Source organism: Simochromis diagramma, unplaced genomic scaffold, assembly GCF_900408965.1.
Source record: "Simochromis diagramma unplaced genomic scaffold, fSimDia1.1 OVJJ01000487.1, whole genome shotgun sequence".
NCBI classification, from domain to species: domain Eukaryota; kingdom Metazoa; phylum Chordata; class Actinopteri; order Cichliformes; family Cichlidae; genus Simochromis; species Simochromis diagramma.
In genome coordinates, this window is record NW_024387305.1 from 6,747,154 (window position 1) to 6,774,667 (window position 27,514).

General features: G+C 39.3%; 1 protein-coding gene across 1 annotated transcript in view; it reads right to left on the minus strand.

Annotated features, from left to right (window-relative positions):
- Window positions 1-686: 686 nt before the first annotated feature.
- Window positions 687-27,514, minus strand: part of si:ch73-109d9.3 (zinc finger protein 880) — a 51,672-nt gene continuing 24,844 nt past the window's right edge. The window contains exon 8 of the transcript XR_005692059.1: window positions 687-1,915. The gene's annotated coding sequence lies outside the window, so the exon portion shown is untranslated. The remainder of the gene's footprint in view (window positions 1,916-27,514) is intronic.

Here is a 27,514-nt window from a genome sequence, read left to right on the forward strand (position 1 = left end):
GCGTAAACAGTGGGAAGCATCGGTGGTTGCCTGTTAGCAATTGTTATACAGTAGGGATCGCACACGGGCATGCATGTGTGCACACAAATACACACAAAGATGAATGGCTTTGGGATCTGAAGAGAGTAAACTGTTTGCTCCTTTGGAGAAAGTCTTCAGCATGTCTGTGCACCCGGTGCTGCTAGAGTGTGTTGCTCACTGTGTGTTTAACCCACCACCCTTTAGGGAGGCTTGTGGGTGGTTTTGGAAAGGGATGACAGGATCAAAAATAGGTGTACCATGCATACGCTAGAACACCTGCACACCCAGATAGACACACATGCATGAACACATGCTTACACACATGCCCCGTACACTAACTGACTGCTTGAGCTTGTTCCACTGGGTGCCTGCAGGCCCACCAACATACCCATCATTAGCCAGGTCTATTTTAAGAGATGAAAGTGACTTTTCCACGAATTGTGTAGACTCCATATATGTGATTATTATTCACGTAAGTATTGTAGATCCAAACATCCAAAGAATTATTCGATATGACTAAATTTATTATAACTGGGAATTTCCCTGTGTTATCAGTGAAAGCGTGTTGAAAAAAAACCCCAATAAAATTGATGTTGCTTTTTTGTAGAAAAAGTATATAAATATGTACATTTTAAGTGTGTAATCAGAATTTAATGATCTTTTTAGTAACATGGAAAATGATGCGCTCATTTCTCCACAAGTATATTTTCATGCTTGGTGAAGCGCACAGTGTTGAGAATCTTCCCAGAGATTCTGAGCACAGCAGACTGATCCCTTTGAAATGTTTGCTGTAATTAGAGTTTTCCTAAATGCAATGAAGTAAAACAAAATTATGGGAAGACTCTGCAGTCTTTATGAAGCAGAAATCACTGATCACGTGCTGAGTAAATGTGGCAATGTGTCAGCTGGAAACATTTCCTACTACATTAAGTTTCAGATCATCTTAAAGGGATTCCTGCATATGCACTCGTACACAAACAGCAATTACAGGACCTGGAGGTGTGGTTTGGCTCGCTGTCCTTTTGAAAAGACATAACGATGCAACTAAGCTTAAAACAGATGAAATGGCATGTTGCAGAAGCTGTGGCAGCCACTGTTGCCTTGAATACTGAAAAATTGACCAACAGTAGTACCAGCAAAGCCCCAACTAGATAGTAATTCTCCAACAAAGCAGTAAAAAAGGCACATTGCTAACTTTTCCTTGTGTTGTGCATTTTATCAAATTTTCCTGTTAAATGGAATGAAATGAAAATTAAATGTTAATTGAAATAACACTAGGCTAGGCATGAATAAATTGATAATTTCCCTTTACTCTCATAGTCATAAATGCGCAGTATGCACAATAATAAAGTGTCCAATAATATTCTTGAGATGACTTCAGATTATGTGTATATGGTCATATAAAGGTGAACAGTGAAAGACAAAATAAAAAGGACGATCCAAAGCTCAGTGTTGGGAGCTTGGCTCGCAGCTATACTGCAGCTACACAGCAGTTCATCTGTTCTTATAAGAGTTGGATGCACTGAATACATATTTCACAATATAATCACATCTCAGCACACAGATTGGGCGCTGTTTCTTCCTCATAATTCCTAATCTAAATATTAGACAACACTCACACACACACACACACACTTGCACTCCCATCCATGATAACAAAGTGTGACCTGGCCTCTGTTTATGAGCAGATGTTAATATTTGTCAAATTACAATCATCTTGTGCAGGGTTTAATAATCACACAGTTGCACACAAACGCACACACACACGCGTTGTCCAGGTGGAGCACTACCCCCAGCATTCAAGAGGAAGAGGCAAAATTACCTCGCCGTTGGCATGGCAATGGCTCATTGGAGAAAATGGCTTCTGCTCCTCCCCAGCTGAGCTCCTCACATCCTGCCAGGGATGATGGATCAGAGTGAATAAATGAATACGATAAAAGAGCACGAGAATAAAAGAAAAACAGGTAAGAATGTTTACTGAGGCCAAGAAACAGACGAACAAGCGGATGAGGAGAAGACAGAGCAGTTGCTGTGATGAGAAAAAAAAAAAGAAACAAAGTCTAAATGAGCAGTTAGTGGTTTTTCAGAAGCACCTGTGGCTCCAATACTCCTGCTCAGAAAAAGGCTCTCTGTTTCGATGCATTATGTGAATATGAAAAATGATATCTATTTGGCTATTTACACAATAGATTCAAAAGATTGAATCTGTGCAACTAAAACTATCAAGTTGATTTCTGTAGTGCTGCAAAGGTCCAATAAACTCACACAGTACTCCAAAAAGCAACCAAGGTATGAGGAACTTGAAAGCATCATACGATGGTTTAAATTCATCTCACTCTTTTCTTCTAATGAGCAACAAATGATCCTGTTGTTAAATTAAGGCTCTCTGAGCTCAGTGTTTCATCTCATTATTACAAAGGCTAAGATACTTGGGATATTCACTTCGTAATTAGGCCATACTTTAGGTGTGAGGTGCCCAATTAGAGCACCACAGTATGCTTATCATCTAATGAGCAACATATTTTGTCTAATTTGATACAAAGTACACAGTGTTGTTCATTTCTAGTAACAAAAAGGGGGCAATCAAATTATGACCATAAATATTATCAGTCTGGTTTGATTTTATCACAATCTTAAAAATTATAACCTCAGTGAAAAAAACATGTATCTACTAAAATATCGAGGTATTTCATCTCCAAAGCCCAAAACACAAGTCAAAAACAGAACAGAAAAGAAAATAAGCCTAACCTTGTTTTTCTTTTGGAGCCAAAAGGAAACACAAAAAGGAGCGCTGGGCCACAGGTGGTAAAATGCTTCAGGTTGGAACTACTACAAATTGTTCCCAATTGACATTTTTCTCCATTCCACATCTTTTTGGGATTTGAATCTCCATGGCTACAGGGGAGAGGAGTGGATCAAACCTAATTCAGTTCACTTTGAGCCCTGTTATAATGCTGGCACTGTTATAAACCAGCTGTTCACGGTGAGCAATCAAGTTCAAAAGTGTATCAGGGCCTATGCTATGAGTGAGCCAGAGCCACACAGGTATCTTATAGTACAAATGATCACACTGTTAAATAAATACACGTGAGTATTCAGCAGTGAAAAGGTCTCAATGTGTGTGTAAAATCAGGTTCTTTCAGCAAACTTTCTTTTCTGATTGGAAAAAGGCACCTATTGCCTTACCTCTTCTCTGGATATGAGGAGCATTTCTTTGCTCTACTTTTAGTTCCGACACTCCTGAGCCCACCCAGGGAACCATTTAGGAGACGGAAAGGCAAAGAAAGACAAAGAAAATGCCTTTACTTCTACCTCATCAAAGCCTCCACAGGGGACCTGTCTCTGTTTTTTTGTTCCCTTTGTATTGCTCTGCCCATCAGTTCCAACAATGCTTCACAAAGCAACCAGAACAGGCTGTAATTTCATTGCGCTACCTGGTTGTCTTGGAGATTCCTTCTGACCAATCAACAACTTTGTATCTTGTTTGCTCTCACAGCTTAAAAGGTAAAAAAGAAAAGAAAAAAAAGCAGAGCTCACTATGTTTTTTCCCCTCCCCTCAGGGGTCAACTTTAGTTTGGGCTGGCTGGCTTCTTGTTCTACACTTCTAATTGGGCAGAAAGCTCACTGATCAGTTGACACAAGTTTACACCAATTCTTTCTAATGAGTCATACACTATAGTGGGCTATAGCTAGCCAGGGTTAGACACCAGTCCAGAGAGTTTGAGTTCTCTGTTCAGGCTAAAACCATAACAAATACCCTTGTACTGTACAAATATAAGATAATTGACTTTTGTGTCCTTTCGAATATAAAGTTTGAAGAAAATAACTAAAAGTTTGAACACTGGGAACAGTTTGCAGACAATTTTGTGCCAAAGATATAGTATATGAATTGTACTTGTCTAGCCCAAAAGATATCTGCCCTTCAAATTCAAGGACATAAATTTAAAGCAGGAACAGTCAGTATCAGACAGTCAGCAATGATTACAAGGATTCATTGGAGTAAAATATGTTTTTTTTTTCTTTTCTTACTTTTATTGCTGCACAAGGAAAAGATGCTGTGTCTAAGATTTTACCAAGTATTTCTGTTTGATTTTGTGTTTATTTTGCATCCGCTTATTCTCATTCTGCCACCATATGTAAATGCAAATGCAAATCTGTGGGGATTGTCTTCAAACAGTCTATCCTGTTTGTGCCTGCATTACCTATTGTGACACATGACCAAGAACGTCTGTATTTGCACTGCAGAGAAGTAAAAACTGAGGGATTTACTTACAATGTGATTTGTCAATAAATGAGCTGTACATCCATAATTATATTTTTAACAAAATTAAATATAGCAGTCAACAACTTCCGGTGGAAACTGGTTGGTTGTTGCAGTTCAGTGGACACAGAGGTCACTAAAAGAATTTTAGCCTTTCCATAAAAATGTGATGCTTAAGACTTTGGTTATCAGTGATTTGATGGCATGTATAGTTTTTGCTGTTTCAGCACACAAGTAAGCACACACACTGGTAACCACCAGTCACTTGAGGAAAATGTATCCTCAACTGGTTGGTAAGTTGTTGCAGGAGGCTGCACCAACAACTTTCTTGTGTTTCTGTTAGTTGCTGACAGATTGATGAAGTTAAACATCATTTGAATGGAAGACACCATCTTATCTGCAAACACTTGTCAAGTGGTGAAATGTGCAACGAAAACCTGAAACATTAGACCTTCATAGAAAAATACCACTTGTTGAAACATGTTGGTTTCAGCTGTAAAGCAACACTTTTACTTTGAAAGAGAACAGTCTCCATTTTCACTTTGCATTGCACTTTTTCAAGTTTCATTGAAGCTCATGGGTTAGTTAGCAAGCGTTTGCAGATAAGCCAGTGTCTTCCATGTGCAACTATATCAATCTGCTGACAACCAATGCAATCACAAAAAGGTTTTTGGACACTGAAATGTCTTTGCGGCCAATTTCACAGTGCAACCCCTAGCAACCAGTCAACACCTGGTAAGGGGCTATCATTTTTTTCCCTATGGACCAGAGGTTGCCAACAGGTCTTTAGGCCTGTGTGACTAAGACCAAAGTTTGTTCAGACAAGCTACTCAACTGATTCAGTGTCATATACATTACAAATGCAGTATTTTTCATCTCTACCTGTAATGAACCATATCAAACGGAAAATGCAGAACACAGGATGCAACAATAAAAATCCATAACAATCCTGGACTTTCCTTCCATGTAGAGGAAATACCAATTGGTCAGTCAGGTCAATCCATCTATGCCAAAAATCTACCAAAGGTCACTTTCTGCTTCCCTGTGAGATGCCAGTGGCTCTGAAAAAATGGCAGCATCTGACACCACAAGAATGACAATGGTTCAAGTTGAATCCAGCTTGGGAATGCCAAACTTCTAAACAAAGAGTAATGACAAAATAGCCGATGGCTGAAGCTAATAAACGGCTTCTGGTTTGTTCCCTTGGGTTTGCTGTTTGTTTTTGTAAACACAAAAGAAGATGAACTACTATCAGAGTGAAAAGTTTCCCAAATACTTTGTTCTTTAAACAAAAAAGCCTTATAGCTCAGTGTCCAAACAAAACTGTAAGTGGCTTCATGAAATCTCCTGAAAACTTTTATGCGTCTGAGTTTCTCCATAAAATATCAAAGGTAAGGTAGATTTAAAGCCAAGCTTTTCTTTTTCATAAGCTTTGTCTGATAACTTTCCATTTGGTACCTGGTGCTCTTTTCACCTTCTACCGTTTACTGAAATTTGAGCTTCTGAATTCTAAAATGGAAATTTGTGCACTCTGTGGTGGCCTCAGAAGTTTCCACAATGGAGTGTAAAATCTGGTGTCAAAAGCATTTTTCTTCTTTTTGATTAAAATCCCACAATTCAAGGCTTTGACGGTGCTGCAGTGAATCCACAGCTGCAGCATTTGTTCAGTATAGTCTGAGGAGAGCGATCTGAGAAGCTGGGAACACTGTCGATTAATAGTTTTTCAGGGAAGACATACACGAGAGAGACAATACTCTTGTTGGAGAATGCCTGTTAGGGTTGCACTTTTACACTTCAGATGAACTCAGAAATGACAAAAACAGTTTCCAGAAAGATTTCTATGATAATTATGGTGGCATTGGCTGTCAAGCTAAACAACAAAAACTATGTTTCGAAGAACAACAGAGACACACAGCAGGAGCTATTTACTGTCGCACGTAAATACTGAGATTAGCTCTTCTAGTTTTAAACATTCAGTTATGTTTTTGTGATCTGATCATTCACAATATACACAGGCTGGTTTTCTCAGGCTCAGACTATCCAAAGAAGAAAGTTCATCAAGATGAGGAAATTTACAGGGGTGCCTCCTTGACCAACTGAGGTGGAGGATAACAATTTGTAAAACACTGCTGCCTTCAGGCAAAAAAGGAAATACGATGAAAAATATGTAGGGAAGATTCAAAAGTCAGATTTTTTTTCCTTTCTTCTCTTTTCATTCTTATCTATATTTAACACCCCTTCCCTCCCTCCCTTCCTCCCTTCTTCCCCTCTGCAAAGCTCTCTGTGCCTCTAACTCTTTCTTGGTATCTTACACCTCAAATGGTGCAGAGACAGACTCACAGTTCACTTCATCTACTCTGCTTCCCAACAGAACAGACAGTTATGTGCCCTCACAACATGCGGTTATGGAAGCGCACTTACGTGTAACTTCCACACGCACACATGAATACACCCTCTGACAAGCACAGAGTTGCGCATGGCTATGTGAAAAGTGGTTCACGCACACAACTGCCTAGTGGTAAGCTACATAGTCACTTGGCATGACACTCACATACACAAGCACACACATACATGAGTCATTTATATGGGCAGCCAAATGGACTACCAAGTGCTGCTTCACCTCCCATAAAGCTGCCATAAACCCTCTCTGCCTCTGACAGTTGACTGATTGGTGTTATAACAAGGCAGGTATGTGTGTGAAACTGGTGGCATATATGTGTGTCCATACACTGAGGTGGACAAACTGCCTCTTACTGCCAGGTGTGGATCTAAAGAAAGACAAATGTTTCATAAGGCAATTATCTTAGTAAAAATGGCACCCACAGTTAATAATATCTCCATAATTATTGGTGTAAAATGCTAATTTCAGCTCTTGTGAGCCATATATAATAGTGGGTGGTTTTTACTGACATTAATGTTTCGATTGTCCATCTTAATTTATTTTCTGCTCATTCAGAGTTTTTTTTCCCAGTCAAATCAAAATACCTGAAACATATACTTTAAAAAAGCTGCACTGTCTATGTTTCTCTCCCTGTAAACAAGGTCTAGATTTTTTCTCTCTCTCCTCCACAATAAATGTGTATTTGCTTGGAATTTGAAGCAATGATTCTCTCCCATCCAGCCACAAGAGCATACTGATATTGGGCATAGGTCGGGCATTAAGGTCACACAGTGATGTCAGATGTTGAGGTTTGCTTCACAGTTGGCATTCCAATTTATCCCAACGATGTTATATGGGGTTGAGGTCAGGGTAGTGTGGAGTCTAATTAAGTTCTTCCTCGACAAACCCAGAAAACCATTTCTTGTTTTAATTTTTTTTATTCGATATCTTACACTGCAGAGGCAGAGGAAGGAGGAAAGAGAGACACAAAGAAGGTCCCAGACAAATATTAAGCAGGCCATATTAAAGTCCCACAGTAACAAAGTGTTAGCCACTCAAGAAAATGGAGCCATAGGGACTGCTGTTGTTGTGTCGTGTATGAGAACGCTGTCATGTTAAGACAAGACTGAGATTTTCTAAACTGTGCACTACTGTCTGTGATTCCCAACCAGGGAAGAGGATAAGATACCCTTAGGGGTATTTTTGTAGTACACGCCCTACAACAAACTGTCACTTATGCAGGCACAAAATGCAGTTACAAGCAAAATATGTCTGAACTCTTACCTAAAAATGAGTCTACCTACTATGTGTGTGTGTGTGTCTCGACCTCAATTGCACTCTGTCTCACCTCTCACCTCGCCAACTAAAGCTCGTAACCTCTTACCAGACAGAAGCCACTCTCATATATGTAACAATCTAAGTGAAACTATACACGGAATATATTGAATAAATGCTTTAATCAAATTCCACTACTCAAAGCTTAATAAAAAGGATATAAACGAATAAAAGATAATAATGAATAACATGGCATGTATGTCTTGTAAGCGTGTAGGCAATCCTTCCATAGCTCTAAGTCACTTTGCACAATAGATCGTCTGGACCTAGCGCCAGACGAAGCTTCTGACCCTCAATTAACTGACTGAGCTTCAACTCTTTAAAAAGCACAAACTGCAGGGTGTGTATAAAAACAGTTATAACTGCACCTGGAATAAAGGTTAATATAGTGCCTGTATGTTTAAACATCTTAAGGCCGTCTTAAAGCTATCTGTTATATTGTTAATGCAATGCTAATGCTGTAGATTATATTGTAGCAGTAAAATAATTTGTTCAATTCCACAGTATCCAGGTGTTAAATGGGAAGATTAGCAGGCCAGAACAACATAGGGCAAAAACTTTTACTGTTTTTTAAAAGTAAATCTAGAGAGCTAAAATTGGTCATTGCATGATGAAAACAGAGTAATGCCATGCAGTGACTAAATTGTATATTTGAATCAAAGTTTTTAAAAAGTCAAAGTGGTTGATAAAGTATAGGTAAACAGCTGAAGTTTTAATTTATCACAATGGATGGACAAACTGAATGAATTGTTAGCTGGTTGCCAATAAATTAGTAGGTGAAAATAGTAGAGGAATGGTTAAAATGGTGAATCAATAGTTAAACAGTTCACTGACAGTTGACTACCATAGCTCTATGTGGCATATATGAAGGGATCCTTCCACCTCCACAGCCCTATTCAACGTGACAGGGAGGTGGAACCACTAACACATAATACAGTTGTAGGTTTTTAGAATGAAGTCCAGTCAAATTGCATTTTTAACTTCTACTGTCATCTCATGGAAATCCGCCCAGCTAATTGAACTTTAACAAAAAGCATTCCTCGACACCACCAAAGACTATCGGCTGACCCGATGCATCCATCAGTGTGTGTGAATGTCAGATAGAAAGCGCTCTGACAGTTTGCTTCCAAGGAGGCTCAACAGGTAAGTTTTTCTTCTGGAGTGTCAGCCAGGTTTCTCTACTGACATATAAGGTTAATTTAGCAAATTTGCAAACCACACAAAGGGTGTGTTTGTGTTAACACAGCTAAGACCCAATACCCTGACCATTGAATGAAAACCAATCCAATCCAATTTGTAAAACACCAAATGATATATTCAAACACATCAATCACAAAAGCCAAACAAACACACCAGTCAACCAGAAAATTCAGTGCGCACAGCCCATAATTTTGCTTCACAGCAGTTGCTTCAGTTCATTCATAAAACAGAAAACAAAGAAATCCACTCCGGGGGGGGTTATCCGTTCCTCGGTTCATTCCAGTAAGGTAATGTAGATCCCTCAGAATACTTTTTAGTTCTTCTGCTCATTTATCACATTCTTTATACAAACAGCCGAGACCCTAAATCCACCAGGTTTATAGTAAGTTATAGGAGATAACTTATGGCGCCCACGCAAGCTGACAGTCCCTCCTGGTCTGTTTCTTTAACTGTTTCCACTGTACTTCAGGGGAAATGCATGTCACTAACGCAAGATTAGCTTAGCCTGTGAATTCACTGTGTGAGGAGGATAAACAATGGCGAATTTCTGCCGGTACGCACATTTGTTTGGCCACAACCAACACAAGGTCTGTCTGTTGATAATTACAGACAGAATTACTACTAAAACTAAAAAAAGAAGGTCTTTGGTAGTGAATGTCTGCCTGATGTCCGAAGAACCCATGGGCATCACCGAATGCTGCTTTTCCTCTCATGAGATGCTCTGCAAGGCCTTCAGTTGTTGATTGTTTGTGGAGCTTTTTGCCTTCAATTTGTATTCAGTTACAGAAAAACATGTTCTACTGGGCTGATACCTGTCCACTGAAGAATATTGCATTACTTTGAGAAACCTTGAGAAATTCTTGGATTTGCTTTTTGCATTATCCATTTGCACTGCGGACTACTGTGCAGTTTTGTAGCATTTAGCTCAATCTGACTGGAGAATAGCCTTGTGCACTTCAGTCTGGTATTTCTATCAGCAGTCATGTCATCAATAAATTCTACAGATCTGGTTCAATACATTCCCTTGCCATTGCATTGCCTCCACAATGTTTGACTGAACTTGTGGTATTTTAGGGATTATGAGCTCTCACTTTCCTTGGTTCATCTTGGTTTCATCTGTTCAAAGAACTGTGCAGAGATTTTTCCTTCTAAATTTATTCTGGGCGTCCTATTCTCAACCAATGGCTTGCACCTTGTTGTCAACACTCTGAATTTAGATTCATGTAGATGTTTCTTGACTGCAGACTTTGACATTGACACTACCCCCTGAAGAGTTCTTGACTCTTCAGTTTTTCATTGGTAATCCACTTTATTTGTCTTCTGTGGTCTCACAAGCCTTTTGATGTTGCTGAGGTGGCAGAGTGCATTCTTTCTTTTTAAAAAATACATGAGATTGTTCAATAACCACTCCTAAAATTGTTTGCATCTCTCTGATGGGTTTATTTGGTTTATCGGTCTAATTATGCCCTCCTTCACTTGCGTCCGCATCATTTTGGACCACACATTGGGAGATCAAGTGAACAGCTACCAAATGTTAATTCAACACTTGGAAACAACTCCAGATGTTTTATCAGCTTACCAAACACGCACACGCACACACGCTTTTGCATTCCTTAACCCTTCAGAAATGGAGCAGTGGTCTCTCTGATTCATATTGTCTCTCCTCTGCTCACATTAAAATTGGTACACTCACTCTTACTGACTCCCTCCCACTCTCTGCCTCGAACACATACACACACACACATCTGGCACAGGCACACGCACACAACAGCCCACAGCAGTAGCAGTGCTACCCGGTGTGGACAGCTCCATCTATTGTCTGTGAATAATGTCCAAGGTCACTGTGTACTCAGAGGGTGATCATAAAAACCATACGGCTGCTAACCACAGGCCCAACCACTGAATTAGACAGATGCTGGGTGAAACAGGGAGAGATGAAAACAGAGGAAAAGGAGGAGGTAAGCGAGAAAGTGTGCCAGTAAGTGAGCGATGGAGAAAGAAAGGGTGCAGCACAGAGAAGAGGAGGGATAGAGATAAGGGTGGAGGGAAAGCAGGGAACGCAAGCAGTGGATGAGCATGGGTGAGGAGGAGAGAGGCATCTGATACCCTCTCTGCCTCTCTCTCTCTCTCTCAGATCAGCTTATCAGATCACAGATCACGGAGGAAGACAGCAGATCTGCACTCCTAATTTCACTCTTGCTTACTACTTGCAAATGTGGGAGCTTTTGAGTTTCTGTCACATCCAGGGACCAAATCTGAACTTCACGCCAGTTGACCAAGGACAGCTTGTCAAACCAGAGACACAATCTATTTTCCAAATTTGACTTCAGTGCACTTTCACTCAGCACACTAATAGACGGTCTCTCCCTTAATTGGGGTTTCTTAAGGTCAGGCCTCATGGAAATTAACAGAAAAGATTGCAATATTTGCTAAATTGACTGTGTGTAACAAAAAATCCATCCATCCATTTTTTTAAACAATTTATCAGTCTAGGGTTGAATAGAGCCTGGAGCCTATTCCAGCTGGTTGCCAGAGGTTGCCAGACCATCACCGGGCTAGCATAGATGTGTTTGAATTTCAGAAGATGACACATAAAGGCACACGGAGAGCTTTCAGTTTCCTAATGAGTTAGTTAGGAGACCAACAGCACTCCGATGAATACAAGGGTGCAGTTAGGAGCTGGTTTGAGTTGTTATTATTGTAGATGTATACTCTAGGCACAAAAATAATCAAGAATATGAAACTACAACTTAATACTTTGCTTTGCAAAAAACAACAACAGCAACAACAAAAATACATTACCAGCACTGAAGGTATTAAATAGTGGTTAATGGTTCCTGTTTGCACTTTCCATAATGCAAGATTTAGTGAAGATTGTAAGAAAGGCAATAGCAATTGTAGGTAACAATACTAATTAGTGGTAAGTTGAATAGCAGGTTTGCACATATAGTGAAATGCAAGTACTGCCATTTTTTTTTCAAGGTTTTGTTCATCAGCTTGCAAAAACTCTTGAACTCCCTCCATCTTTATGAAGTCTCAAAATCGGATCATACTTTAGTCAAATCCTCATGAGGCAGAGCAATGCTAAAAGATATACAATCCAGGGAAAACCCATTTTTTCCTTGGTTGTACCGTCACTAGCATCAGATTAAAGGTTCTAAAAATAAGCAAATACAGTTAAGATTAATTATATATTTTAAGAGTCTCATGCACCACTACTACACCACTACCACTCAGTGCACCACTACTAAAAATGGAAGGCTTAATTTTAAGAAAATGTAACATTGTATGTATGACCCAAATGGTCTTAAGGCTTACAATGAATCAATCACTGTGAGGGTACTAGGATCACATCTGCAGAAAAGGAAAAAAAAAGTTGTTAATTGATATTTATCTCACTAATTTATCGTGTTTTTTTATTCTTGAGCTTCTCATTTTAATAGTTCATGACAGAATATAACTTTTACAGGAATGTTTAGCAATTTTTTAAAAAAGGAACACATGAAGCTAAAACCAAGACAGGTAGACAGAAACATCACTGACTGGTAATGTTGCTGTGTATCTTTTGTACATAAGCATTTGTTACAAGGTTCAGCCACTTAAGCACTTAAGCTTAAGGCCAGGTTATGCTCTACAAAATCTAGTTTATATGCAAAAGGAGTTTATGGTTTCTCTGAACAGTCACAGACAGAAACAAGATGATACAATCATTTAAATATGGAGATGAGAGCACATATTTTTTTAGACAGTTTCTCCTGGAAGGCATTAAGAGTGTTTCACTTGGTTGTTCATGTAAAAAATAACCGAAATGCTTGTGTAAATGATCAAAAACCAGGGCTTAAGGGAGAAATTCAAACTCTGCCTCTTTTTGCAACAACACCTTGCCAGTTGCTGCATAAAATAGGTGGGAATGCTGGATTGTTAGTAGTAGAAACTTAAAGAAATGGTCAGATAAACTCTTCACACCTTCCATCACAACCACCAACACCACCATCAATAAATGGTCACATTTCATATTCCAGAGTCGCAGCTGCATTTAGTACAATCATTATTTCCTTTTCTTTCTTTCTTTTTAAATGAACAGCAGATAACAAGTTTAGATTTGGGGCTGCTGCATATTATATTTTCACACTTAGAGAGTACACCACAGAAACGGGAAACCAGATTCGTCTGTAAGCTTTTCTTTTGTAGTCCACACTTGGGAAGTTTTCTTACAACTAGACCCTCAAATGAAGCTATAATACACTCACTCCAATTAATTCAATTTGAAAATGATATTGTGGGCTGTTGTAGAAGTGAAGAAGTGTTGCTCGTTGTGTCAATGTCTAAACCCAGAAATAAAGATGCAGAAGTGTGTCTGCTTGGCATATTGGCAAAGTAAGCTGCTGGATACAATTTTCACTCAAAGCAACATTTTCTTTCATATTGGAAGGTATGCAAATTAAGATGTACCTGAGGCTACCAATGATGAGGAATTTGTTTGCGTGTCAGTCATGAATGAGATCATTTCAAGCACAGCGAGAGCATGAAAATGGCATACCGAGGCACAGCAGGCAAAATATCTCCAATTAGTGTCTGCACAAAATGTTAGGACTGATGAGGGAATCTCATATATGTGATCACCCAAACAACCTCTACCTTGCATGTGTAAGTAGTTCTCCAGGTCCAGTGCCATATACAGCCTATGTATGGAATGCACACGATCTTACTCTCTTGGGAAAGATGATAATTTAGTGGCTTTTGACAAATTTGGAGAAAAGAGAAAAGGAACTATAACTTCAAAAAGACATTTGATGCTCTAAAGGTCTTTTAAAGGAATCAAAATAGGTTCCGCTGAAATAACTCCCACAACAGCCATGGAGACGTGTACAATAACTACTACATGTTTATGGATTACTCTACTGACCTTTTGTTATTGTGAGTGGTTACAATAAAGTATATTGAGCATTCAATCATAATATACAACAAGAATTATCAATACCTTTAAAAAAAAAAAGCAATTACATTGAAAAAGTTACCTTTAATGAAGCATGTGATTAAGTGTCATTTTCATTTAATAAACTGTATAATTATGGCACCAGGAATAGAACTATTTATTGGCTTTGCTCCTGTTTAAAGATCATGACACAACATATACTGCTCAAAAAATGAAAGGAACACTTTCTTTCTCAAAAATGAAAAAAAAAAGTCATGCTGGATATCTATATTTATATGGACTGGGGAATTAAGGCATGCCACATTGTTTAATGGAAATCAAAATAGCGTAGGCTAATGGCATTCAGTGCCATTGCCTAATCTGTACAGCTCTGTGTGTCTCTCCATGAATATGCTTCCCCAGACAATCACTGACCACCACCAAATTGGCTACCAACAAATTGGTCATGCTGAACAATGTTATAGGCAGTATTATGTGCTCCACAGCCACTCCAGGGCCTGTGCTGGACTTGCCAATTCTGGTATTCTAAATGACTCCACTGCACCAGGAAGTGAGCGAAGGGCTCACTAGAGGACGCTGGGCCCTCAGGCCACCCTCATTAAGTCTGTTTTTGATTGCTTGGCTTGAGACTTTCACACCAGTAGCCTGCTGGAGGTCATCTTGTAGGTCTGGCAGTTCTCATCCTGTTCCTCCTTGCACAAAAGAGCAGATACCAGTCTCGCTGATGGGTTATGGACTTTCTACAGCCATGTCCAGCTCTCATAGAGTAACTGCCAATCTCTGGAATCTCCTCCATGCTCTTGAGACTGTGTTGGGAGACAATGCAAACCTTCTGGCAATGGAACAAATTGCTGTGTCATCTTGGAGGGGTCCTACCTGTGCAATCTCTGTTCCTCATGCTACCAGTAGCACAACGCCAAAGCAGCAGAAACCGATTAACAACCCCCTCACCTATTTAACAGCCCTAATCAGTACCCCAGAAGTTTTAATGACTTGTTTCTATACCCGGATTAAAACGAGTTCCTTTAATTTTTTTAGGTATTTTAGTTTAAGTAGCTAACACTTTTTCACACAGTAAGACTCGAGTTCCATTGGGTACAAAATTCTTTACCTTGAGTTTAAAATGAAGTCTGCAGTGTCAAAATAATTAGATTAGATGTGTGGGAAGTCCAAGTATGTATGACAGATGTACACTATTACATGTTAAGCATATATGATTATATGGCATGTATGCTCATTTTTAATGTATTAGGGGACCAAGATAAATTTAAATGCTATACACTGCCCATCAGTTGAAGTCAATAAAAATCAAACAATCATGGGATGCCACCCCTTAGTGAAAGTACGTAATTTAAAGCTAATAAGCACCACAAAAACCTAGAAAAAATTATTACTATTGCAAAATCTACTGAAATGTGCTGTACAGCACACATATAGGATACATTTTGGGATACTAAACATAAACATTTCACAACAAGCCCAGTAAAATACACTATATCATAATATTATAATATAATATATCATTATGTTCCAAAGTAATTTATGACAACTGAATGTTAAAGCAAAAAATAATTTATGAAGAACTCGCAACATCAAAGTCAGAGCAGCTTATATAAAGCCAATATCTATGGCGCCAAGTAGACGTGAGGTTGGAGAGTGAGGAAACGATTTAGAGTGGGTATTGCAAATCAGAGGGATTCCGAGGAGAAACCCTGAAAGCACCAAGCGTCAAAACCAGCTGGGGGAATATAGGCACCGAAAGAGAGAGCTAGAGAGGAGATAAGGGAACGAGGCAAGTATAGTGATTAAGTAAGCATATGAAAGACACTAAACTAGAGCCTGACGTTTACCACTTAAGCATCAGTGCAAGCTGATGAAGAGTGGGTGAATGAACTTGCTGTTAAATGGATAGGAGGCTTGTGAGCTAATGGAAAACAGGTGCGCAGTTGGAGGCCCGGCCAGGCGCTGACTGAGAGCCCCACCTCCTGACAGGCCTCACCGGAGCTGGAAGATTCACCTACATGAGAAGGGTAAGAGATTAAGAAGATAGCAAGTGCAAAAAGGAAAGAGGGAAGGAGGAAGGATACTGATACTGCCAGCCTGTGACATTATAATATTAATGATAAAATACAGCAAGTAAATGAGCGACATGAACAGTGGGAGGATCCATAAATATTGAACAGAACCATGCTCATAAAATACATATAAAACATAAAGAAGTAATGAAAAATCTATTAACCTGCTATAAAATATTTGTTTTATATATGTGCATCTGTTTTGTATTTAGTAGGTACGTATCATCTGATTTTATTGGATTTTAAAATTGCAATGTTTGTTTTTAATGCCACTTTTGGGTTTTTTTTATTCAACAGGTGTGATGGTGCCATATTTGTCAGAATGCGCGTTACTGCATGTGTGAATTATTGTGTGTGTTTTGCCTGCTTTCCCCCATATCCCCATGCACCTTCGTAATTAGTGTGTTCTTGGTAATGTAGTCTAATGGCTTCACGGGAACACTCTGAAATGCTGATGAACATCTGTTTGGCAGAAAGCTCAGAAAACACACGTTCCGTCTATGTTGGTCTCAAACCCAGATAGAAATGCACATTTCCTACAGTTTGCCATCCAAGTGACTTTGTGTGTATGTAAATCTATGTGAAGAACATAAATGTCATGAGCTCGGAAGAATTAATCCAGCTGAAAAACTTAAACACCTGTAATTACACAAATATCCCTGCATAACATTTTGCTTCGTTAATGTGGCTGCATAGCAGAATCAATTAGCATTTTAGACATGCTCAAACATTTAAGTACACACGCAGAAACCAAATCCTTCACTTGTTTATCTCAGCGGTGAAGAAGAGAATTGTGGATGATTTTATACTCATTCCATTCCCTTAATGCCCATTAAGACACATACAGTCATGCTGAATTCATAGCAGCTCTCTGACATGGAACACTTTCTACATGAGAACAGGTGGCTGTGTATGTTTGTGGCCTTGTTAGGGCTGTACAGTGTGCTGCCCCTACCAAGGTCAAAAAATGTCTCAGCACACCCTAGGAGAAGGAACAGGGCATTTTGTGTGTGTGTGTGTGTGTTGGTGTGTGCACCCCTGCCAGCTGGCAGGGACCCAACCTGCTATCAGTGTCGCGCCTTCTCCTGGAGACAGATCCGCTGCCTAGTTAAGAAGGTAAGCAGAGAATCTGATGCCTTCTCTCACTCTGGCCTCTCCTCCTCTCTTTTTGTCCTTCTGTCATTCTCTCAAATGTCAGGGCAAAGCAAAAAAGGGCAAAAAGTGTGCATGTGTGGGTGGTTGGCTCTGCAGCAATGTATTATGGTCCAACCAGCCATAGTCATGTCTAGGATCCAACAGTTTGCATGCTATAACCTGAGGCACATCCTTCAGAGGGACCAAAACATACAGTTATTGTGACACAATATGACTGACATTCATTTATTTCCTTCTCTTATTCTCAGACTGCAGGATGGACAGATGAAGGGACGGTGGGATGCAGGGATGAAGGAGAAGACGGATGCCAAGAGAGGGAACCATGCGACGACGGCGGCTTAAACAAGCTGCCTAATTGGACACAAGAGGCCTCACAAGTTTAGTGGCAGAAGACTTCAAAAACACTTTTCTAATACAAATACAACCAGGAGAGGCACATAAAGGGGCGCAGATAATTACAGACAATTGGCAAAACATGTACATAAACACACAGCAGTAAATGCAAAACAGAAACGGTGATGCGAGCAGCAAACTTGTATAAAATAATTATTGTCAGAAAACAGAGTGCACACACACACACACACGAACAGAAAGTAAAGAGCAGTGCTGTGGAGGGTTTGTGTCTTCCACTGACACATGTACATGTATAAGCTTACCAGCACACACACATACACACACACTTAATATAATAGGAGTCCCTCAGATCACAAAGCAGCTGCATTATTTAACAGTAGGACTAGGATAGCCTCCAGTGTGTGTGTGTGTGTGTGTGTGTGTGTGTGTGTGTGTGTGTGTGTGTGTGTGTGTGTGTGTGTGTGTGTGTGTGTGTGTGTGTGTGTGTGTGTGCGTGCGTGTGCGAATCTCCTTTTCCAGCTATAAATACACCTGCATCTGAGAATCCCCTTGTTCTTTTTGCTGTTTTCCTCTGTCTCTCCTCTGCTTTATTCACTGTCTCTCTCCATCTGCACCGGAACTGTTATACTCCAGAGCGATTCATCACCATTTGAAATGTTTCTCGACTTAAATCTAAACGTTACCCAGCATGGAAGCAGGATTCAGTAATATATGATATTATAGGAGACGGAAAAGTCTAGTGTCACTGTCTGCTGTTTTTATTCAAAACCTGCCATCAAAATGATATGTATCATTTTCCCACCAGGTTAGGGTGTGAGTTCACCTATGTTTCCTGTGAAAATGATTGTTATCTCTGCAATACAAACCAAAAAGTACTATAAATGTCACTGATATGTCTCTATAGTAGAATGCAATACGAGCTGTTGCACCCACACACTGGATCAGTCTCAGGCAGCGTCTGATCCAGTGCTGCTTATAGCGCCCATGTTGTAGACGAAAGACATGTGCTTCATTTCTAAATGGAAAATATTTTAATCAAGAACACGTCCCTCCTAAATGAGAGATTTTTACACTTGTTTACTGACATATTTATAAATATGGTTAATATGCTTTTACACGTATAGCATGATGGGCTTTCTCTTTCACATTCCTGAAGCTTGCAGATATGTTTAATTGAGCATCTCATTTGCATACTCCACTATATCCGGACAGACATTTCCTAAGGATTGCTACTGTACTGGTGCATAACAAAATAGCTGATCTCCTGCGTGATGCATTTCAGAAAAACCCATTAATTTCATGTCCTGCTACTTTGAGGTCTGTTCCAAGTTATATCTTGTTCTTTTACCACTTCCTGTTTTATTTTGTGTATTTAGCTCAACTCTGTGTCAGATCCTCCACTTTCTGCCCTTGTGTGTTTCCTTATGTTGTGACTGTGCGCCACCCTATTATGTTCCACCACTGCCAAATTATCCTTCCCCCTTGTGTATGTCTCCCCCTGTCTCTATGTCAGATTGTCTTTGTATCATGTGTTGAGCATTACAACAGTTTCCTCCATGTGCAAGGCTTCCTGTGAGCCTGACATTGTCTGTCTTTGATTTTTTTTTTCTTCTGCCTTCTCCCTCTGGTTGTGCTTGCATGGTTCAACTAATAACCCGTGTACCGAACAGTTTTTGCCTCAAGTAGAGTTTTTCTTTTTCAATTTTAATACTGCCTCTGGTGTCATGCATTTAAGTCTACCTGTTCCTGCCAACCAATCATTACCGGTATCTGTTATCTGTTATAATTCTAACATATTGACTGCAAGATTAATTTACCATGACAATCAGCTTTTCTCATATTTTAAAACTGAGTTGGAGGTAACAGTTCACCTAAAGAAAAAAAGGACTTCTTCTTGTTCTCGCATGTTAGAGAAAATTCGCAATAAGAGGAAAATGTTCAGATCATCGGCACCAAATTTCATTGCAGAAAACCAAATTGTTGAATAAGAAAATCAAAATAAAATCTTATGATTGTCCTAGAAAGAAAGTCGTGTGATGACTACAGTAAATCGATGTCATCATCTGAAAAACATTGATTCTTCTACAAGCATTTATGGCCATCCATCCTATAATTGTTATTCAAATTCTAAAGAGGAAAACCGCGGCTCATTAACAGAGCCACACAAATTAAAGCTTAATGATCTAATTCCATAAGTGTTCATGCGACACCGAGCCTTCAGAATCCTTCCGTTTTCTCCAATTCATCATAAATATGAATTATAATCACAAATGACTGTCAGGGGAAGTTTGCCAGTTCACTTGAATTTAATTAGTGCATTGATAACTTTCTCATTTTCATGTTCTGTTCTGTTTTAATACTATGTTGCAGATATTTTGTAGAATCAATCCAGTATCTCAAACTGAGAGTAAAGAATACCCAGCAAACCAATACTTTCGAATTTTGTCACATGGGAGGCAATTAAAATAATGCCAAGCAGCGTACTTTAGATGGGCAGACATGCATGCATGTACACTATCAACTTATGGCTGGATGTGGTCTCTTTGACTCTACTAACGATCAGAAACTGTGGCAGTTGATGGGAGCACAGCTGGATAAATATTCAGCTCAACTAAAAAGCTGAGACACAGCTAAATACAATCTTGCAATTGGCTGTACCCAAACCCCCTGACTCGCTGGACCACACAGTCGTGTGGGAGCACACACACACACACACACACACACACACACACAAACACACACACACACACACACACCGAGTGAAATGAAAATATTTCAATCTGGAGAAATTATTACATAATATAGCCTGAACTGAAATGGAAGGGAAGCCGCTTACAGCTATCCAAGGTCTTCATTTTGTCATAATATTTTATTGAACTTGAAGTGAAGATAAAGTGAAACAAAACCAGTAAAAAGCTGCAGCTCTATTAGAAGTTGTGGGAAAAAGGGGAAAACGTCTTGTAAAAATTGGAAGATTGAACTATAAAGTATAAGTCCACAATTTATTAGTCAAAAAAACCAATCCACTGGATTCGTGTCACGTTAGACGTAACATATATTATAGATGAGTAATTTCATCTCAGTTACTTAACAGGATTGTTTTCATAGTTAGGTGGTGGAAAATTCTTAATAAAATATCACTGGGGCAATCATGGCTCAAGAGTTGGGTGTTCGTCTTGTAATTGGAAGGTTGCCGGTTCGAGCCCCGGCTCGGACAGTCTCGGTCGTTGTGTCCTTGGGCAAGACACCTTACCTACCGCCTACTGGTGTTGGCCAGAGGGGCCGATGGCGAAATATGGCAGCCTCGCTTCTGTCAGTCTGCCCCAGGGCTACAACTGTAGCTGCCTCCACCAGTGTATGAATGTGAGAGTGAATGAATAGTGGTATTGTAAAGTGCTTTGAGGGTTCCTGAAAAGCGCTATATAAATGCAATCCATTATTATTAGTATGAAAAGACTGTGATCTCAGGTAAAAACTAAAGTCACCATGGAAACCTCTGTTTGATGGCACCAAAAGGAGTGCATCATCAGCAAAGAGCAAAAATGCAATTTTAAGGTGACTAAACCTTAGCAAAAAAAATAAGATTATTAACATTCAAAGGATACTCTTTAGCTCACACTACCTTTCATCAATATGTTGCAGGTTAACGTGTCAGAAAAGATTCTAAGAAGATGATTGTTACTTTATTTTAGCTATTATGAATATTGTAAACAATATTCATAGAGTTTTTGTGCATTTTGTGACTCTTGACTTTTACCAGCATGTTGCTGAATCTTTTCCCCGATGATTTTAGATTGCTCTTGAAGGAATAAGGAATCTTTATTTGGCGAAAGAAAGGTGTATTAACAGACATGTACACTCAGTGCACATGAGTCAGTGTTGACGGGACTGCTGAACGTGACGTTCAAGTCGTACCCCTTCACACTCACATGAGAACACACAGGCCATTAGGACAGAAATGCATTTGAGGCACTTTGTGGTATTGATTTTTGTTTACTAGTAAAAATAGAACAACTTTCAAATGTAGATCAATAGTCACACTATTTCTGCTTTCACGAAACAGTACCAAAAGGAACACAAATGTACAGATACTCAGTCTAAGAACAGTCTTGCACTTACCGTAGATGAGGGGTGGCGAGGTCCAGGAACCAATCAGATAACAAAAGAGAAGACAAAAGCATGTGTGGGGAAGGAAAAATATGAGGACACAATAGCTGAGAACAGGCACTTCGGCTGCGGGGTACAAATGCACTTAAGCTGTAGCCTACAATCTGTCAGTCCACTGCAAGGAAAAATAGAAGATGATTGAGAAGAGAGCACAGTGAAAGAGTATTGTTCTTTTTCTTTTTTTCCGTTCAATAAGACCAACAGAGAGCAAAGACGTGTTCCACATAAAGCTAATTTATTTTTGCTGCCTCTTGCCACTAATATGCCAAAAGAGGGATTCTTGTCAAAACGGTGAGATATGAAGTGCTTGCTCTGACACAGGCAATTGACGGAGTCCAGCCACAAAAATAAGTGGGCCCAGTGCAAGTCATTGTAAACTGAGAGGGTAGGGTGAAGGAAAATAACTCTGTGTTTTTGCCCTTCTGGCCATGTAAGTATTTCACCTTCTGAGCCATTCTGATAGTTGTTTTTTATGCAGATGACTTGTAGTTGTCTAAAAAAAATTTTAATATTAAGTAGAATTTGGCCTCAATTTTTTTTAGTGTTGCTAAGGGTTTATTTTGATTTGTCTCCTGTTTTTATTTTTCCCCGCTGTTGCAGCTGTCTTCCATGGACAAACATGGAAAAACAAAACATGTTTTTTTCCTCTCTTTCTTTCATTCCCAGCTCAGACTTCTTTTTCAGTAACAATGTAGAAGAAAAAATATGTGATGGCATTTTCCATGACATGCAAACATTCAAACATGTTCGCATTTAAAATCTTTTAACATGCATAAATGTATATTTTCAAGCAGATTTGGAGAACAAATTCTAATAGTTTTGCCCGACTTTGTCTCTCAGTTATTTTTGATTAAAATGTTGTTGTTGTAGACAATCTGGCTGGGGAAACATAAACTGGGAAGCAAAACATAAGCTTCCCACAGATTACCAAAAAACATTTGACAGCAATCTTCTTCCCTGGAATAAACACGCAGAGACTTCTCCCGAAAGTTTCTGTAACTACTCTAATGGAAGAGGAAAAACAGATCCAATTTGCCATCTTTGAAATGAGTCAGGTTGACCTATGGTTAGGTCTGTCCCGCCACAGAGGATTAAATAGCCAATATAACTCTATTTTAGCTGTTGGGCTTACTTCCAGCTGACTTTATGTTTCTCTTTTTAAGGATTACTAGCTCTTTAAATTAAAATAAAACATTACATTTTTAACCATAAGTGACTGAATTGAATTACATTCATAAAAACAGAGGACAGCGCATATGCTGTCTTTGAAGAAAACTAATAAAAACAAGTTTTTTAAGTGTTTAAACAGCTGCAAATATGAGGAGTTTTGGGAGTGTGGGAGACACTTTCAGAAACAGGCTAAAGTGTTCAAACTGTGTAACCAGTGTGCTTTCATGTAGTTTTAATGGACACCTGCTTTCCAGTCAGAAACAAGTATTCACTGCAGGTGCAGTAACACAAAACTCCTATTATATCTCTTGCAAGAAATGGGTATTTCTTTACATTTTCAAAACTGATATACTGTAACAGACCAAAATGTTTAATGGGTAACTAGACAACAAAAGGCAGGCTTTCATCTATGTCTGTGTGCACGCTCTACCTCTAGCCTATGAGCAGCATGTATATCATTTGAGTATCGCGTGTACTGCACCCCACAGACAGTGTCTTCACAGTGTAGCCAGTTTATCAGCAGACCCCCTTTGGTGCTTCGGTCACTCTGTTCTATTACTGCACAGTATGCATGAAACCAAACAAACACCATGGCCAATAGGCAAGGCAAACAGTTTCTCAGCATCCTGCTGCCATTTAAGGCACAGTATGAGGTCTGTGCTGTGCGCGTGTTGTGTATTTGGGATAATGGTAGTTGGTGAGCTTGAGAATTTTTCCAGTAACTGGATGAAGTTGAGTGTGTATGTGTCACAGATGTGGGAATATAAAAGAAAGTTGCGCTTTGCAAATATGAAAATTTATGAGCATTGTTATGTCGCCGTGTGTATTTCTAGACGCTGCTGATGTCCTGCGGCCAGAGATTCATTGTCCTTCTGCAGCCGATGAGATCAAACTCCATTCTGTCCTATTAACACCATTGTCTCCTGCTGATAATTATCTGCAACACTGCACTCTTCTACTCAGCTGTAGTTTAAAGGGGAAAGAGAAAGAGCAAGTTTGTAAAACAGCCTGAAAACTTAGTTAGGGAGTAAACAGGGGGAAAGAAAGGCAGAGCGACAGTCAGGTGGAGTGGCGTGGAGCGGGGAGGGTGGGGGTTCGGGGAAGGGGCAGACAGACGAAAGGAGAGGAAGGAGAAATGATGATGATGAGTGTGGATAGGCAGGGAGAATTGAATCTTTTAATCTCCCAAAGTGGGAAGAAAGCGACCTGAGGCATTTGTGATTGGATTTCCTTTAAGTCCACAAGTAGGTCAATAGAACTAGCATTGCTCATTAGCAAAGAGGGAGGAGAGGGGTAGCGAGGAGAGTGAGGGGAAAGTTTTTGTCAGTACAGTGAGCATCATTCATTTGCCCTTTCTTCAGAAAAGGAGGAGGAGCAGGAGAGAGGAGACAGAGCAGCGTGCACTGGGACATTTAGTTTTGTTGACTCTCTGTAAAGGGTAGAGGAGTGACAGCAAATATAATGAAGCAGAGAAGACTTGCAAAACTGTATTCACACTAAATATTAGCCAGCAGGCCTGCAGAGGAAATAAAGATTTCTCGCTGTAAAATCTAAGTGAAAAACAGAGAAAAAGAGAGGCCCTATTAAGTCAATCGAAAATCATCCAAGGTTGCTTCTAGCCTAGAAGGATATAAATAAATAAAAGCAAGCCAACATGTATAAAGTCTTGTATTTATCAAGCCTTAAAATGACTGCCTTCTACACTGGGGTGTGAATGAAAGCATTAGCCACTGGTTTTGACATTTGGCTGAATAATAAACAAGTACTAAAAGCTCGGGATAATTCTTTCAACCCGGATTTGTTTCTGCACAATTAGATCTTCCTTTTAAAGCACAATTAGCAATATGGTGCCAAAGCCAACCAGGGAGAAGAAGGAGAGGTGTGGCAGAGCTCAGGGAAAGCAATAAAGAGAAGCAAAAAGGTTAAGTTGAGTGGCGCACAGTTTTTATGGAAATGTCACAATGTTTTTAAAGCATTTATTGTGCCTGGGTGCTAGATGCTTTCTAAACTGAAAGCGCTTTATCCTAATTCATTCCAAAACAGCCTCCAAAATAAACTGGATAGAACAGCTTAATTATGGCTGTGGTAAAATATTCAGTACATGTTTAATGCAAAATAAACCACAGAATTATCGTATGGAACGACTTAACTCGCAAGAATGATATGTCCACTAAATTAAAATTATTCTTCTACTTTATATTAAAGAGATGCTAGTGATTCATTTTATTCTTTATTTGGATCTCCGCTATTTGTTACCACAGCAACAACTATTCGGTACAGTACAAGATGTTCAAACATTACACTATAGTTCCTTCAAGAGTCAAAAGCAAAACAGTGATGCCACAGATACATACATAATTAACTCATTTGTCTTTTATTTATTTCTACAGTTTTTATTAATCCAATTTTAAAAAGCTGTTCCAGTCTGACACGGCCCTCTTCAGTAGTTCACGGTTTTCTTTAAAGCACAAGATGCCATGAAGAAACATCTGGCATTATGACACTGCCCCTCATTATTGCATAATAGCTCTGAATACAAATACACAATTTTTTGTTGTTTAAAAGACCAGACCAGAAGCCAGCATGTCTTTTACCCTCATCCAAAAACAGTGCATCTCTTCTATGGTGTCCCTCATTTACAGGCAGAGAGTGAAGATTGTGAAGCTCTGCTTTGAGTGAACTGGATCTTAATAAGGTCTTGTTTTGAAGTGTCAGACCATATTGCTGGACAGTAATTAGGGTGGCATAAGACCATGGATTGCAATACTTGTTAAACTGCTATTGTTTTTTATATACATAAAGAAACATTTTCTAGTCGCGGAAACGCTCATTTTAGCACCTATGTTATGAACATGAGCTGACCATGAAACGTGACACTTAGCAATTTGGCTTCTTTAATCTGCTCAACAGCCTCCTGTTCCAAAAAATGCACCGCCTGTGATCTGTCCTGAGAGCATGCCTCGAGCTGAGTGCAAGAGTCTTTGAGATGTTAAACTTTAACCTGCTCTCCAAAACCCTTTGATCAACTACCATCAAGTCTTCTTGAAGCATTTTCTGAAGTTCCTTTGCATTTTCAGCATATATTTACGTTGCAGTGGCATCAAAGCACATAGCAAAGCGTGTTGTGTAAAGATGGAATAAGGTAGAGTTCTTAACAGCTCCTCTGGGGAATTCCATATTATAATGACTTTAAAGTTGACACAGTGCCATTAAACATAAAATGCTGCTAACTGTTGAATAAATTACTCGTTCTTGGGTTCTATCTGAAGTCTAGTTTGTTTTAATTGTTTCACTCCTGCCACTTAGCGATGCTTCCAACTCGCTAGACATCCGTGGACTATGGTTACTATGGTAACTGAGAGGCACTATATACAACAACAAATCTGACATTCGTTGCACAAATGGGTGCTTCTTTTACAATAAATTAAACCAAGTTGCATTCCCTGACAGCGTGTGACTTTTTTTGTATCATAGTTAATTTTCTATCACAGACACACAAAACAGCTTTTATTAACCCAACTAACTCTCTTTGGATTAGTTTTGCGTTCAACGTCTTCCAGTATGCAGTAATTGATAGTTTGACTAGCACTGAATTTTCTTACCACTTGTTGAGCTGGTCTTGTCTGATTTCGTGTTTTTCCAGTTTTACGTTTTTCCAGTTTTATTTTGATCTTTAATTAAAGCAGTTAGAGTAAATGACACCTGCCTACCAGTCATGTCTGCATTTGGTTCCTCCTTCTTGCTCCAACCTTGGCAAAACATTATCACGTTGAGTGTTTTAAATCCAGCACCTGGTTACATTTGAATTGGATACCATTGTCTTATCAGAGAGCTAAATATAAAAGCAGACAGCAGGCAGTAAGCTTAGATTAGCAAAGGATAGAGGCAGGCATTAAACCATGGTAAAATAACTACCTTCACTGCCATTTCTAAGACTTATTAGTAATGAATATAGTTTCATTTATTTATTTGATACACTAGGAGTCATTCAGTACGACACAAATCAAAAAAAAGGATTGTGTTTGTTGTTGGCGTCATTTGTTTTTGTGTTTTGTGAGATAAGAGCTCACAGTGCTTTTTAAAGAGTGACAGTCCATTAGAAAGAAGGAGAGGTGCAATGATTTCTCAGCCACAAGACTCTTGTTCTGTCTGGGAGCTTTGTTTTCACTTGCTGATTACTTTAGCTTTCACCTGCTTTTTGGATTAGGTTTGGGCACTCTAACTATGTGGTTAGGTTCCCAGACAAGCCTCCAAAATGTTAAACTTTAGTGCTGCCTGGGCCACGATGCCCAACGTCAAAGGATACCTTGTCTGTAGAACTGAGATGGCTTTAACAAACAGCAGTACTTGACGATGTGAAAAGCATGATGTAGGACTTTGCATTATGAGATAGGCCACACCTCCTAACAAGCAGCAGAGTTTTGTCTTTGTGTTCAAAGATGGAGTGGTGTTTCTGTACA